A 17,073-nucleotide genomic window follows, 5' to 3' on the forward strand; every position below is an offset into this window, starting at 1 on the left:
AACTTAGGAAAGTCCAACCCCATGGGGCACGTGGGCAAAGGGCCCTGAGCTTTGAGACGTGTTCCTGGAGCTTAGTTTGGGAGAGAAGGCTTGAGAGAATTTAATTGATCTGCCTAACAGAGTGGGAAGGAATTTGGAGTTTAGAGGAGGTAAGAAGAGAGGAGGAGGAAGTGAGGGAAGGATGATGGCATTGCCCAGGGTAGGAGGGTAATATTTGTAACAGACATCTCAGAAATGGGATGGCCAAAGTTGTTGTTGTTTAATTAAAAAAAAAATTTTGGGGGCGCCTGGGTGGCTTGGTCGGTTAAGCGTCCGACTTCAGCTCAGGTCATGATCTCGCGGTCCGTGAGTTCAAGCCCCGCATCGGGCTCTGTGCTGACAGCTCAGAGCCTGGTGCTTGTTTCAGATTCTATGTCTCCCTCTCTCTCTGACCCTACCCCATTCATGCTCTGTCTCTCTCTGTCTCAAAAATAAATAAACGTTAAAAAAAATATTAAAAAAAAAATTTTTTTTTTTTGAAGAGAAGGCGAGTGAGGGAGGGGTGGGGTGGGGGCAGGGTGGGGGGTACACAGGATGCAAGCCCCATGCAAGGCTCTTTGGAACTCACAAACCGCAAGATCATGACCTGAGCTGAAGTAGGACCCTCAAGTGACTGAGCCACCCAGCTGCCCTTGTTGTGGATATATTTAAAAAAAATTTTTTTTAATGTTTATTTATTTTTGAGACAGAGACAGAGTGTGAACAGGGGAGGGGCAGAGAGAGAGGGAGACACAGAATCTGAAACAGGCTCCAGGCTCTGAGCCGTCAGTACAGAGCCGGACACGGGGCTCGAACCCACAGACCGCGAGATCATGACCTGAGCCGAAGTTGGACGCTTAACTGACTAAGCCACCCAGGTGCCCCTGTTGTTGATATTCTTAATATTTGTTTATTTATTTTTGTTTTGTTTTTTTTATTTAAATTTTTCTTTTTTTATCGTTTTTATTTATTTTTGAGACAGAGAGAGACAGAGCATGAACGGGGGAGGGTCAGAGAGAGAGGGAGACACAGAATCGGAAGCAGGCTCCAGGCTCTGAGCCATCAGCCCAGAGCCTGACGCGGGGCTCGAACTCACGGACCACGAGATCGTGACCTGGCTGAAGTCGGACGCTTAACCGACTGCGCCACCCAGGCGCCCCTGTTTATTTATTTTTGAAAGAAAGCAAGAAGGGGAGGGGCAGAGAGAGAGGGAGAGAGAGAATCCCAGGAAGGCTCCACACTGTCATCGTAGATCCCACGAACTGTGAGATCATAACTTGAGATGAAATCAAGAGTCAGATGCTCAACCGATGAGCCACCATGGTTTTTTGCTATTTAAGTAATCTCTACACCTAACGTGAGGCTCGAACTCATGACCCTGAGATCGAGAGTCACATGTTCTTCTGACTGAGCCAGCCAGGCGCCCCCAAAGCTGTTGGTTTTTACGTTGCTCATTTCTTCATCTCTTTGTGAGCTAAATACACATGGGCCTCGTGTAAGTTTTCTTTTGTGGGTGGAAATTACAGAAAGGGGATGCGCTTCGCATCTGGATAGCACATATTAGTGTATTAGTTGTCTTTTGCTGTATAGCAAGTCACCTAAAAATGTGATGGTTTAAAGCAACAATTTCTTGGATCAGGAGTGGCTCTGTTGGTTGGCTCTGACTCCGGGTCTGTCATGAGGTTACAGTCAGATGTGCCTGGGCTTGGCTCGTCTAGAACGCTTCTCTACTCAATGCATCTGGTGTCTGTACTAGGAAGCCTCCGAGAGCTGGGGCGGGAACAGCTGGAATTTCTCAGGAAGCTCTCTCCTTTATCTATTTGTGGGCTTTCCACAGGGTCTCTCCAGCACAGCAGCTTCAAGGTAGCCGAACTTCAAACATAGCAGCTCAAAGAGAGAGGGAAAACACCAGACCGAAGCAGAGTTGCCTCTCAGGATCTAGCCTCAGAAGTCATACAGCATCAATGTCACTGCAGTCTCTTGGTCCAGGCAATTTCAAAGGTTTTCCCCGTTTCAGGGGAGGGAACAGAGACTCCACCTCCTGATGAACGAATGTCAATGTAACATTTTAAGAAGAGCATGGAGCATATGTGTGTGGGGGGTGTGGAACCTATATGGGTGCGGCCATCTTTGGAAAATGCAACCTACCATACTTGGGCTTATAACCTGAACCAATTCAGTGGAAACTGAAGCTCAAAGCAGGCACTGAGCAAGAGAAATTGTCCCACAAGACATGGACTAGAGGTTCAGGCCAGTCGCATACAAATCTTAAGGAGCAGGGAAACTCTGAATAAGTGGAGAGTTGTATATCCACATTCCTGGATAGGAAGACTCATTGTTGCAAAGATGTCAAATTAATTTAGGGGTACCTGGCTGGCTCAGTCAGTGGAGCACATGACTCTCGATCTTGGGGTTGTGAGTTCAAGCCCCATGTTGGGTGTAGAGATTTTTAAATTTTTATTTTAAAAATAAAATCTTAGGGGCACCTGGGTGGCTCAGTCAGTTAAGTGTCCGACTTTGGCTCAGGTCATGATCTCACAGTTTGTGAGTTCAAGCCCCACTTTGGGCTTTCTGCTGTCAGCACAGAGCCTGCTTCAGATCCTCTGACTACCTCTCTCTCTGCCTCGCCCCTACTGGTTCTTTCTCTCTCTCTCTTTCTCAAGATAAATAAATAAATAAACGTTAAAAAAAAATTTTTTTTAACGTTTATTTATTTTTGAGACAGAGAGAGACAGAGCATGAACAGGGGAGGGTCAGAGAGAGGGAGACACAGAATCTGAAACAGGCTCCAGGCTCTGAACTGTCAGCACAGAGCCTGACGCGGGGCTCGAGCTCACGGACCGCGAGATCGTGACCTGAGCCAAAGTCGGCCGCTTAACCGACTGAGCCACCCAGGCGCCCCAATAAATAAACTTTTAAAAAAAGTACTAACTTCTAAAAATAAAATAAATCTTAAAAATTGATTTATGAATTCCATGCAATCTCAGGCAAAATTGGAATGTAGGTTTCATGAAAGTTGACAAACTGATTCTAAAGATATTCTACTAGAGAAATTACATGAAAATAGCCAAGAAAATTTGAAAAAGCAAATGAGAAAGGTCTTTCCCCACCACAGATCAAAACATACTGTAAGGGAGTTGTTCAAATAGTGTTCTATTAGCCCAAGAATAGATTTTTTTTGAAAAGAGAAAGACAAAAGACACACACACACACACACACACACACACACACTTATCACATCTGTTTAATTTATGGGAAAGGTCTTTATATTTAGTTTATGATAAAGGTTAAATATAAAGTCATTGAGGAAAGAGTAGCCTAGTCAATACATATTGAGGCAACTGGATACATATTTAGAGAAAAATTCAAGTTAGATTTCTATATTAGTATACAAAAATATATTCCTGGACTAATTAATTGAGGACCTAAATATAATAATAACAACAAACTATTAAAACATAAAGGAAAATGGAAAATGTTTCTTTAAAAAAATTAAAAAAAACCCTTTTTTAACATTTATTTATTTTTGAGAGAGAGGGAAAGAGAGAGCGTGAGTGGGGTAGGGGCAGAAAGAGAGAGACAGAGGATCAGAAGCAGGGTCCATGCTGTGAGTGCAAAGCCTGATTCGGGGCTCGAACTCACGACCGTGAGACCATGTCCTGAGCCAAAATCAAAAGTCAGGTGCTTAACGGACTGAGCCACCCAGGCGTCCCTACAAAAATTTTTTTTAGTTTATTTATTTTGAGAGAGAGAGAGCAAGCAAGCAAGGAAGGGGCAGAGAGAGAGGGAAGGAGAGAGAGAGAGCGAGAGAGAGAGAATCCCAAGCAGGCTCCTCACTGTCAGCACGGAGCCCAATGCGGGGCTTGAACCCACAAACTGTGAGATCATGACCTGAGCTGAAACCAAGAGCCAGATGCTTAACAGACTGAGCCACCCAGGTGCCCCTGGAAAGTGTTTCTTTTAAAAATAATTTTGTGGTAAAAAAATTTTTTTAAATAAAAATAATTTTGTGGTGGGGAAAACTTTCCTGAGCAATACACAAAACCATGGAAAGATGCCTAAGTTTGACTTCATAACACTTTAACATGTCTTTACAATAAAAATGTATGGAGAAAGTGGAAAGACAGAAAAATATTTATAATATATATTAACAGACAAAGAACTAATATGGATAACACACAAAGAAGTCTTACAGATCAATAAGGCAATCTCTATCAAACATTTAATGGAATATCTCATTTGAATCTCCTACAAGCTTTTAGAGGATAGAAAAACAAAGAACACTGAAACTCATTTTATGGGGTTAATAATAACTTTGAGTTTCAAACCAGTGATGGGCAGTACGAGAAAGGAATATTAGCAGCCGATCTGTCTTATGAACACAGATGGAAAAATCCTGTTTAAAGTATTAGTAGATTGAATATAGTGAACTATTGAATGATACATCATGACCAAGTTGGTTTCATAGCAGGAAAATAAGGATTATTTAAAGTTAGAAAATCTTGAGGTGCCTGGGTGGCTCAGTCAGCTAAGCATCCAACTCTTGATTTCAGCTCGGGTCATGATCTCACAGTTTGTGAGTTTGAGTCCTGCATTGGGATGTGTGCTGACAGCTCGGAGCCTGGAGCCTGCTTTGGATTCTGTGTCTCCCTCTCTCTCTGCCTCTCCCCTGCTTGTGCTCTGTCTCTCTCTAAAAATAAATATATATAAAAAAAAAGAAAATTAAAAAAAAAAGTGGAAACAGGGTGACTAATGTAGTAGATGCTGTCCACGAAGTCAGCATGGAGCCCACTCGGGGGTCTCTCTCTCCCTCTCTCTCTGCCCCTCCCCCCCTTGCTCACTCACACTCTCTCTCTCTCAAAATATATAAACTTTTTTTAAAAAAATAGAAATTTTATGGGGCGCCTGGGTGGCTCAGTTGGCTAAGTGTCCAACTTTGGCTCAGGTCATGATCTCACAGTTCGTGGGTTCGAGCCCCGTGTCGGGCTCTGTGCTGACAGCTCGGAGCCTGGAGCCTGCTTCAGATTCTGTGTCTCCCTCTCTCTCTGCCCTTCCTGGTCGTGCTCTGTCTCACTCTGTCTCTCAAAAATAAATGTAATTTAAAAAAAAGAAAAGAAAAGAAAATCTCTGGGCACCTGGGTGGCTCAGTCGTTTGGGTATCCGACTTCGGCTCAGGTCGTGATCTCCTGGTCTGTGGGTTCGAGCCTGGCATTGGGTTGCGTGCTGACAACTTGGAGCCACGAACCTGTTTCCAATTCTGTGTCTCCCTCTGTTTCTGCCCCTCCCCCGCTCATGCTCTTCCTTGCTCTCAAAAATTTTTTTTAAATAGAAACTCTACTAATTTAATTTACCACATTATTAGATTAAAGAAGAAAAGTTTAAGATCATCTCAAAGATGAGGGGGAAAACAAAGAAACTCTGTTTTTGTCTTCCCACCTACCATAGTAATTTACTCTGCACAAACAAACCTGAAAATAGGAGCCCAAGAATCCCAGGTCCTGGGCCAGAGGGAGCAATGACACCCCAGCCCTCACATCAACCTCATCTCTCCCAAAGAGTGCCTTTTCATCTGAAGGAGCTCAAGATTTCTTTTCCTTTTTTCAATAAAATTTTGTTGTAACCATAGAGATATTTTATATTTGATCAGAGACTGAGTCTGATTCATCCTCTGTTATCAAGCTGCAGGTGTCCACAGATTTTTGGAGAAAGTGACTGATCACTGAATCACCCCCAAGTTGGATCCATGGACTGAAGTTTTCCTCAGGACCTTCCCTAACCATGCCCTTCTCTCTCAGGGGTAGGTTCTCAGGACTCAATTTGGAGTAAATGACTGAATTCTCTTACACCTGACCAAACCCACTTTGTTTCTTCAGTCATTTTCCGAAATACTTACCTCCTTGGTTCTCCGTTTCCCCTCCCCCAACCCCACATCAAGTTCTCAGCCAATCTCCCATCCCAACCACTGCGTCTTCTGGAATATTGGTTCAATGATTAGCAAATTATCTGACTGTTCTCAATTTCTCAGGGCACATTGTCCACCTCCAAGCCTGGACCTCCACATGATGCTCCCTGACAACCTGCTGTCCTGCAGCTCTCACAGTTGGAGGCGTCACATCCCTCAGGGTCAGAATGTGGGATCAGCATCCACATTATTTCTTTGAGTGCTTCTCCAGAAATGTGCTTGTAGAAGACTCTACTCCCTCAGGTGCCAACTGGTTCTATCACCCCTCCTCTTTTCTCTGGGTCCTTTCCCTCACTCACTAATGATTTGGGCACCTGGGTCACATCTTCCCCTCCTCTCAGGGTCCTGCCATCTGGGGCGCCTCACCATCTTCTTGGATGACCCTTTCAACATCCCAGATCCCATTGCCTTAACCACCTCATTTCTAGTGATCGTCTCCTCAACTCCACTTCAGCCGTATTCTCAAGGCCATACCTGGGGCGTTGGCTTCATTCAGAGTGCCTCAGCTCTGAAATATTAAAACCAATCCACCCTGGGATCCCTGAGCCACCATGCAGGAAGTCTGACCATCCTGCTGGGGAGACCACACAGAGAGAGATGCCCAGCCGAGCCCAGCCTTCCAGTTGTCCACACCAAAGCACCAGGCATTTTGAACGTTCCAGACCTGCCTGATCACCTGCTAAATGCCACTGAGGGCCTGAGGAAACTCCACATGGAACAGAAGAATTGCCCAGCTAAGCCTCAATTACAGTTGTGAGTTTTTTAAAAAAGATTTTAAAATCTTTTTTTAATTTTGAAATAATCATAAATTCACAAGGAGCTTCAAAAATAGTATAGAAAAGTCCTATGTTCCCTGTATCCAATTTATCTCAATCATAGTGTCTTACATAGCTATAGAACAATAACAAAACCAGGAAATTTGCAGTATAATTCAAGCACATTGTAATTTTCAGCAAACATGTACTGGATGGGTTTTGGTAGTAGTTTTGTTAGTTATATGTTATAAATATATAATTTCTAAGTGATTGTGAATGGTATTTTGTTTTATTTTTAAGGTTTATTATTTATTTTGAGTGAGTGAAAGAGAGAGAGAGAGAGAGAGCACACATGCAAGTGGGGGTGGAGCAGAGAGAGAGAGAGAATCCCAAGGAGGCTCCCCACCATCAGTGGGGAGCCTGATGCAGGGCTTGAACCCACAAACTGCAGGACCATGACCTGAGATGAAGTCTGATGCCTAACCAACTGAGCCACCCAGGCACCCTCTTATTGTATTTTAAATTTCTCCTCCACGTGTTCACTGCTAGCATATGTAAATGCAATTGATCTTTGTATATTTATATCCCAATACCTTGTTGAACTCAATTCTAGCAGGTTTTGTTTGGGGGTAGATTTAAACATTTTTCCATGTGAACAGCCATCTGCAAATAGAGACAGTTTTATATTTTCTTTCCTATCCATATGTCTTTCATTCTCATTTCTCACCTTATTGCACTGGCCAGAACTTGCAATACTATGTTGAACAAGAGTGATGGAGGTGATTGGGGCGCCTGGGTGGCTCAGTCGGTTAGGCATCCAACTTCGGCTCAGGTCATGATCTCACAGTTTGTGAGTTCGAGCCCCGCATAGTGCTCTGTGCTAACAACTCAGAGCCTGGAGCCTGCTTTGGATTCTGTGTCTCCCTTTCTCTCTGTCCCTCCCCTGCTTGTGCTCTGTCTCTCATAAATAAATAAAAATTAAAAAAAAAAGAAAAAAGAGTCGTGGAGGTAGACATATTTGCCTTGTTCCTGGTCTTAAGAGGTGTGATAGACAGTTTTGTGTCAACTTGGCCAGGCTATAGTCCTCTGTTATTGAAACACCAATCTAGCTGTTGCTGTGGGAAAAAAAAATTTTTTTTTTTAGATTTTATTTCTAAGTAATCTCTACATCTAATGTGGGGTCGAACTTCCAGCCCTAAGATCAAGAGTCACATGCTCTACTGACTGAGCCAGCCAGGTGCCCCTGTAAGAATAATTTGTAGATAGGATTCAAGTCCATTATTAGTTGGTTTTAAGTAAAGGAGATTATCCTAGATAATCTGGATGGGCCTGTTTCAATCATTTGAAAGGCAGAACTGAGGGCTCTCTGAAGAGGAAGAAATTTGGCCTCTCTTGCAGAGAGAGAGAGAGAGAGAGAGCAGGGGAGGGGCAGAGAGAAAGCAGGACAAAGGATCCGAAGCAGGCTCTGCTCTGACAGCAGAGAGCCCAACGTGGGGCTCAAACCCACAAACCATAAGATCATGGCCTGAGCTGAAGTTGGATGGCTAACCAACTGAGCCACCCAAGCATCCCTACATTGACTGATTTTTGAATATTGAACCACCCTTGCATCCTTGGAATAAATCCCACTTGGTCATGACATAGAATTTGTAAATATATTGGTGTATTTTATTTGCGAACATTTTGTTAAAGATTTTGCATCTGTAGTCATGAGGGAATTGGTCTATAGTTTTTTAATTTTTGTGTCGTCTTTAGTTTTGATATCAGAATAATTCTAGCCTCATAAAATGAATTGAAACGTATTCTCTCCTCTTCTATTTTCTGGAACAGATCATATAAAATTGGTGTTAACTCCTATTTAAAGATTTGATAGAATTCTCCAGTGAAACCATCTGAGCCTGGAGGGGTGCCTGGCTGGCTCAGTTGGTGAGAGCATGCAACTCTTCATCTCAAGGTTATAAGCGGGAGCCCCACATTGGGTGTAGAGATTACTTAGAAAAAAAATCTTAAAAAAAATTTTTTTTAATGTTTATTTATTTTAGAGAGAGAGAGAGAGAGAGACAGAGTGTGAACAGGCAAGGGGAAGAGAGAGAGAGGGAGACACAGAATCCGAAGCAGGCTCCAGGCTCCGAGCTGTCACCACAGAGTCCGTCGCAGGCCTTGAACTCACAAACCTCGTTTGTCAATATTATTGGTCTTTTCGAAGAACGAGTTCTTTATTTTATTGATTTTCTCTATTGTTTTCTGTTTCAATTTTATTTCTCTTGTTATCTTTGTTAATTACTTCATTCTTCTTGCTTTGGATTTTACTCTCTTTCTACATTCTATGGTGGGAGCTCTCTGAGAGATTCTGAAACATATTTTCACAGTTATTTTTAAGTCCCTGGCTGTGAATTCCAATATCTGGGTTGTCTATAGCTCTGTTTCTATTGACTTACTTTTCTATTTGAATATGGATCACATTTTCCTGGGTTTTTTTGTTTGTTGTTTGTTATTTTTGTTGTTGTTTTGCATGTCTATTAGTTTTATTGTATACGGGGCATGAATGATGTGTTATAAAGACTCTGAATTGTGTTATATTCCTTTGGAGAGTGTCAACTGTTTTTTCAGCCATTTGGATCTTCTGGTGGATGATCTTGAACATGTGTATGCTTAGTTTTATTCATTGTTAGGGTAATTCTACTTCTGGCTTTGCTCCTAATCCTAGGGTATACCTCTTAGTTACATGATGTAAGAATTTCTCCTAAAGGTGAGACCCTTCTGGGACTTTAATAGAATGTCCCGGGTGTTAACCAAGCACTTCTAACTTGGCATAATTTAAGCTCCAAACTGTCTTCTTGCAGTGGGCAGCAGCTGAAATCTTTGCTCAATTTCATCCTTCCAGCCACTAATTTTCACATGGGTTATTTGGAGTCTTGTTTGTGCACATGCAGTTAGGAAGTTAGCCATGAATTTGAAGGGAGTTGACATACAGATTTTTGGCCATCCCTCCTTGCGGCTCTTTTGTTTTTGTGGTTTTCCCTCAGATTTTTAGCCAGCGGCAGCCCTGAACTCCGTCTTCTGACTCACCAAACCCAGAGGATTCTGGATTTTTACTTGAATTTTAGCTTATCTTTGCTATGGAGACTAAGGGGTCCCCTTGGCAGAAAATCCATATAAATGTGGACCATATCTCGTGTGGTTCTCTTCATTTAAATGCTGAATCCTCCTCCAGTTTGTGCCTGCTTTTGGTTACTTTACCGTGTCATAATTCAATTTTGTGACTTATTTTGGCAATTTGCTGCACCATTCCCAGAACTGGAACTCAGCCCAATGTAGCAATGAAACAACTGTTTAGTGAACATCTGCTGTGTACCTTTGAATAATACAGACACAGTTCCTGTCTTCACAGAGCTCACACTGGGGGGATAGGGGCTCAAATAGGAAAGACGTGTGCTGAGGGCTGTATTAGTGGAAATTTGGGGGACTGTGGGGACCCAGCATATATTGCTATCAACTCTCTACTAATCGTTTTGCTGGGGATCCTGTTTGCAGTCCCTTTTCAGAGATCCTTAGCTCAGCTAAAACACCTCCTTCAACTTTTTTTTTCCTTCCTTTCCTTCCTTTCTCTCTTCCTCCATTTCTTCCCTTCCTTCCTTCCTCATTCCCTCTCTTCTTTCTGAAGTATTTAGTGAGCATTTTCTCTGTCCCCAGGCACTGTAACCCAAGAGGGTGTGGTTATCCTTATTTGGTCCTTAAAGACTCCACCTCCAGAAGGTCTTTCCAGACTCTATAAGCTGGATCAACCCACAGAACATGGCTGAAATTCATTTTTTCAATGTTTTATCCCACTAATATTTCCCCAGGACCTGCTATGTATCAGGCCTGTAGTGTGAGGAAAGAATTAAATAATTGACATCATCAGAGAAAGGGTAGCTAGGAATTACTAATTATTGTAAAGATTTTATTTTATTTAGAAAAATATTTATTTGCTCATTTTGAGAGAGAGAGGGGGAGCGTGTAGGGGAGGGGCAGAGAGAGAGAATGAGAGAGAGAGAATCCCAAGCAGCCTCCATGCTATTAGTGCACAGCCCGTGGGGCTCAATCCCATGGAACTGTGAGATCATGACCTGAGCGTGAGTTCGTGGCCTGAACAGAGATTAAGAGTCACACGCTCCACTAACTGAGCCAGCCAGGTGCCCCTAGGGACTACGAAATATTAATATTAAAATTTATCATTTACATATTTATATTATTATAATTATCATTTACTTATAATCATACTTCTTGAGCACCGGCTATATGACAGACACTGAACTGGTCTGTTCTGTGCATTTTGTGGTTAAGTCCTCACAACCTCTCAGTGAAGTAGGTCCTGTGATTATCCCCATTTTATGTAAGCCTCGGTAAAGACTGAGGCTTAGAGGAGTAAGTGGTTTTCCCAAGGGCACGCAGCTGTATTCCCACCGTTTCCGGCTCATGGTAAGTACCAATAACGTGTATTTCCTCCCTTTTCCACAAAGATCACAGCATATGGTTGTGCAGCTGGGATTCTGCACAAACAAGGATGATAGCGAGGAGAGTGGAGCTGAAATCCAGCCTCTCAGCCACCAGCTTGTCACAAGCTTTTATTTTGCTGGTCTTTGCCCTTCTTAGAGACTTAGAATCTTCTGTTTGACTGGAGGTCTGGGGCACTGCAGTTTACAATCCTCAGACCTCTAATCTCTAACCTTCCAATCTCCTGCTCTTTTCTCCTCAGCTCTGATGGGGAGGAGGGGTGGGCGTGGAAGGTAGGAAGAAAAGTCCAGCCTCCCTTGTCCCCCACTCCCCCCTTCCCCCGCCCTCACCCATCTGTTCTGTTCTTCGGGGAGTCCAACTCCTGGTCAGCAGGAAATCAGGCTGTCTGGGGCTTTGGCGCCACCTAGTGGTTCTCTGCCGCAGCGCAGAATGCCTACAACTTGACAAGTTGAATAAAAGCCCTTTCCTCGGGGAGGAAAATCCTTCTGGAGATGAAATGCGGAGAGAAGAAGATAAAAGATGGTGGGAACCCAATGAGAGAGAGATCATGGCTTTGGGGGGAGTTTGAGCTTAGAGCCTGTATTCAGCTAGACTTGGGTCCAGATTCTACTGCATATTAGTTGCGTGATGACGGGCAAGTCACTTCACCTCTTAGAGCTTTGGTTCCTTCATTTGTAACATGGGGAAAACACCAGTGCCTCTTGGTGTCCAGGAAGTGCTTATCACAGTGCTGAGCAAGCTTTGGATATTTATTTTAGGCAGAAGGAACTTTGTCAGCAAAGGCAGGGCACAGGGCTAGTTTCTCGGAACACAGAAGAGGTGACATGATCCCCTTCTCTGCTAGAACCCCTTCCTGGAAGAGAACCAGCTGCCTGTTCCAGGCTGAGCTCCAGTCCCAACCAGGTTTGCTTACCTGGACTCTGGCTGCCCTCAAATGCCTGGGCAGAAAATGCCAACCACTGCACTTCCTTCTCCTCTGAGCTGCCCAGTCCTGCTCCTGCTTTCATCTGACCCCCTATTTGTTCCAGCTGATTCTTTCCCAGTGCTGGTGCAACACTGATAACATTGCAACTATGGTGCTGGCTTTCACTGAGCTGTTTTCTCCTGGTTTCCCTCCTACCTCTCTAGCAGTTCCTTCTGAGGCTTCTTGTGGGTGTCTTTTCTCTGCACGCCTTTACTTACCACTCCACAGGGTTCTGTCCTGTCCTTCTCTTCTTACTCCCCGTGTTCTTCCTGGACCATATTACCCCCTCCTCTGACTTTAACTATCACCTGAATGTTTCCCACAGAGCCTCAGACCTGCTTAGCCAACTGCCTCTTGGATGTTCCACAGGCAGTTGATAAGTCCAAAATGAAAGTATCTGCAGACCCCCCCAAACCTGCTCTCTTCCTGTGTGGCTTACGCAGCCAGCCAATAGTTTCACCCTCTGCCCTATTGCTTAAGCCAAAGATATGAGTGTCAGCCTTGACTCTCCCCTCACCCCTCCCCCAGTTTTATCACCACGTTCCAGCTGCTATACCTCATATATGTTTATCTAGTCCTTCCACCTCTCTCTATTCCTGGTGCAACTGCCTCACCCTGGACACCATCCTCTTTTGCTTGGATTATTACAACCGCCTCTGAATTGGACTCTTTGCCTCAGTTTTACCCATCTTTGCTTCTAGTGTTCCCTTCTGGAGGCTGTAGGGGAAAGTCCATTTCCTAACATTTTCTACCTTCTAGAGGCTTCCCACATTCCTTGATTTTGGACACCCTCCCTCCGTCTTCAAAAGCAGAAACATCACACCTCTCGGACGTCTGGACTGTTCTTCCATAGTCAGATGGAAGGGTTCTTTCTTCTTTCTTCCATTTTCCTCTTCCGTTTTTAAGGACCCTTGTGGTTGCCTCGAACCCACTCAGACAATCTAGGATAATCTCTATTGCAAGATCCTTTATTATATCTGCAAAGACCCTCTTGCCATATAGTATAACAGATTCACGGGTTCTGGGGATTAAGACACGGACATCTTTGGAGGGCTCTTATTCTGCCTGCTATAGTCCTCTCCCTGATCCCAAAATATTCATGTCTGTCTTACATGCAAAATACATTTACCTCGTTCCAAACAATTCCCCAAAGTGCCCCAAAGTCTCAGCCCATTGAAGTATCAAGTCAAAGTCCAAAATCTAAATCTCATCATCAATATCATCTCTATTAGGTATCAGATGAGACTCCGTGTCATCTCTCCTGGGGTGGAGCTCCTCCCCATCCGTGGTCCCGGAAATCTAGAAAACAAGGTCTCTGCTCCCAGAATAGAATGCCAGGACTGGCATATGCTAACAGTTAAAGGCATTCCTGTGCAAACAGAGAGAAGATGGAAGAAATAAAGGAGTCACAGGTCCCAGGTAATTTCAAAATTAAGTTGGACAAGCTTTATTAGGCTTCAAGGCCTAAGGATAATCCTCCGTAGCTCAAGGCTTAGCCCTCTGAGTTGTTTGTTCTTTTTCATGAGAGACAGCACCTATTCCCAGCTGGGCCATTGTATCAGCCTGCTTCCTGCTTGTAGCCTTCTTTCATTTCTGACCCTCTCTGTCCCTTCCAGTCCAGGTTCCACTGTTTCTCCTGAGATATAAGACTCAAGAACCTTGTGGGCCTCTCATGGGTGTCTCAGAGATGCACTCCATTACACCAGAGGCTCCTTCACAGATGTTCCCTGGATAATTCCATTTCTGGTTTTGGCTTCGTTGAGACAGCTGATGTGATCTATGAGTCACACACTCTCTTCAAAAATCCCTTCACGTGACCAAATACTTGGACCTTTGGATCTTTCAGGGATGTTAACAAAAGGTTGTCCAGGCGCACCATCGGCTTTTTCTCAAGTTCACTTTCCCTGACAGTGAATCTCTCCATTTTAATATCATTTGCAATCTAGATAAGCTGAGAATTCCCCCAGGTCATCAAGCCCCGGTTTGTTTTTGTTTGATAGTTCTTTCCTCCGTGTGTCTGTGTCCCCTCCCGGTTGGTTACGGCGAGTGGCAAGAAGCCTCGAGGCCACACCTTTCAACGCTTTGCTTGGAAATCTCGGCGAAACATCCAAGTTCATCGTTTGTAAGTTCTGCTTTCCACATGACTGCAGGGCGTGTGATTCGAGGCCTCTTGCCACCGAGGAACGAGTTTCCAGTAAGGCGTTCCTCATTTCCTTCTTAGCTCTTATGGGCAGCACCTGTAACAGCCATATTTCTACCAAGTCTGTGCACGATGACGTGGGCCTGCTCAAAGTTGGTTTATGTTTTCTCCTCCGCGCCCCTCACTTCTGAGTCCTCAGCGGCAGAGTCATCGTTAGCTCCCTTGTTGCCACCGAGTCTGTTCAAGGTCATCTAAGCTTTTTCTATGATGCTCCCTACTGTCCCTACTCCCTACTGTCCTCTCCCTACTGTCCAGTCCCACTGCCTCTTCCACGTGTTGAGATGCTTGGTCCAGCACCACCGAAATCTGTATTTGTTTTCTACGGCTGCTGTAACAAATAACCACGGACTGAGAGGCTTAACGCAATACAGATGTGGTGTCTAAGAGTTCTGCAAGTCAGTAGTTGGACACTGGGATGAAATCAAAATGTGAGCAGCTCTGCCTTCCTTTCTGGAGACTACGGGAGTCTATTTGCTTTCTTTTTCTACCTTCTTTTCTTTTTTTAACCTTTATTTATTTTTGAGAGACAGTGCACAAGTGGGGGAGGAGCAGAGAGAGAGAGAGAGAGAGAGAGAGGGAGACACAGAATCCAAAGCAGGCTCCAGGCTCTTGGCTGTCAGCACAGAGCCCAATGTGGGGCTCGAACCCGTGAATGGTGTCATGACCCGAGCTGAAATCAGAAGCTTAACTGATGGAGCTACCCAGGAGCCCCTCTTCTTCTCCCTTCTAAAGGCTTCCCACATCCCTTGGCTTGTGGCCCCCTTCTTCCGTCTCCAAAGCCAGCAATGATGTATCTTTCTGGAGATTCTTCCATCACAAAATCTCCTCTGCTTCTCTCTTCTTCCTCCCTCTTCCACTTGCACAGATGCTCGTGGTTATAGGAGAGTCTCCTCTTCTAAAGAGCCTTAATTTAATCACACCTTCAGAACCCCTTTTGTCATGTAATTTAACATAATCACAGGTTCCAGGGATCAGGATGTGGACATCTGGGGGGGGGGGGGATTGATTATTCTGTCTCCACACCCTCCAGAAGTTAGCCAGGGTGGTCTCTCTGAACAAACTCAGTCATGTTCCTCTCCTGCTTAAAACTCTTAAATGGCTCCTGGCCGACTTCAGGATACAGACCAAATTCCTACCTCGGCTGGTGGAGAACGGCTTTGTGATGTGGTTGTTCTTGCTGTTAAACACCACCTCTCACCTTCCCCTCCCTCCTGCCTCAAGCACCCTGCATTACAGCCACACTGCCTGCTGGCAGCCTCACAGCTTCCATGATCACATCAAGGTCACTGTTCAGCTAGCTCACTCTTACCGTACCTTGGGTCTAGGTTAGGCATCATCCCCTTCCAGAAGCCTTCCCTGGGTTATGTGTCTCCCCCTCCTCCCCACAACATGCTCCAGTGCTTCCCCCATCAAGGTGTATCGTGTGGCCCTGGCATGACCGTGGACTTCTCAGCCTCCTCTGGTAGACTCTAAATGCCCGAGGGCAGGGGCTGTGTCTGCCTCTTTGTTGTGTCCTCATTGCCCAGCCAGGGTCCACTATGCAATGGGCCCCTCATGACTGTTTGCTCTGAGAAGTAATGGTCACAGTTCCTTCCAGCTCACGCCTTCTGTTCTGTGAGCTGTCATTGCAAGACTTGCTTGAGGTGTCCATCTTGCTAGTGGGAGCCATCTGAGCTGTGAATGGGAGCAGCAGAAGCGAGAGGGCTGAGCATGGGGCCAGACCACTAATGACTGCTGGTTTCAGCTGTTTCCCAGCTCAGGAGGCAACACAACCAGCTACTACTGTCACTCTCTGGACTAGTCAAGGAGTTTCCTTTCCATTGATGGAAAAGAGACTCCGCAGCTTGAAAGGTTGACATTTATTCGCTTTAATTTTTATTGTCTCTGTGAAAAACAAAATAGTAAATAGCATTCAGACTCCCACCTCTTTTTTTTTTTTTTATTTTTTTTCAACGTTTATTTATTTTTGGGACAGAGAGAGACAGAGCATGAATGGGGGAGGGGCAGAGAGAGAGGGAAACACAGAATAGGAAGCAGGCTCCAGGCTCTGAGCCATCAGCCCAGAGCCTGACGCGGGGCTCGAACTCACGGACCGCGAGGTCGTGACCTGGCTGAAGTCGGACGCTTAACCGACTGCGCCACCCAGGCGCCCCAGACTCCCACCTCTTAAAAATGCCCCCCCTCCTCTCAAGTGCTTTCTATAAACACACAAGCACACACACACACACACACACACACACGCATGCATGCACACACACATAATTTCCTTTTCTTCAACGTATCAACGTATCATGGATTTCTTTCCTAATCAGCACATAAAAATCTCCCTCCTTTTAAAATACCTGCATCTATTGTGTATAAAAACATCATAGTAAAGCCACCTCCCACTAATGAAGGACACTGATACTGCTTCCATTTTTTTTTCTTTTTTTTTTTTTTTTTGCAGTTACTAACGCGCTGTCTCTGATCTAAACCTTAGCAACACTCCCTCCGCAACCAAATTCAAGTTCATTTTTGCTTAGCTTCTCCGCTCACCCTGCCACTATCTTGCCTCCTACTCAAAGTTCTGTCTTTTCTGGGCTTTGTGCTTCAGGATCAGGAATAGGTAGAGAGCTGGGGCTGGAGAGGCAGGAGGAAAGGAGGAGGGGAACAGAAAGTTAGAGCTTTGCGTTTGGTG

The 17,073-nt window shown here is 44.7% G+C and overlaps 1 long non-coding RNA gene across 2 annotated transcripts in view; it reads left to right on the top strand.

The window, feature by feature from the left end:
* LOC123599871 overlaps positions 1–14,791 on the top strand; it is a 28,391-nt gene extending 13,600 nt beyond the window's left edge. Inside the window, exons 4-5 of one of the 2 annotated variants that reach the window (XR_006713331.1) lie at positions 5,464–6,733; positions 13,429–14,791. This is a non-coding gene — a long non-coding RNA (uncharacterized LOC123599871). The remainder of the gene's footprint in view (positions 1–5,463; positions 6,734–13,428) is intronic. The other variant, XR_006713330.1, reaches the window with a different exon arrangement.
* The last annotated feature ends 2,282 nt before the right edge of the window (positions 14,792–17,073 follow it).

This window comes from Leopardus geoffroyi, chromosome C1 (assembly GCF_018350155.1).
Source record: "Leopardus geoffroyi isolate Oge1 chromosome C1, O.geoffroyi_Oge1_pat1.0, whole genome shotgun sequence".
Lineage (NCBI taxonomy): Eukaryota > Metazoa > Chordata > Mammalia > Carnivora > Felidae > Leopardus > Leopardus geoffroyi.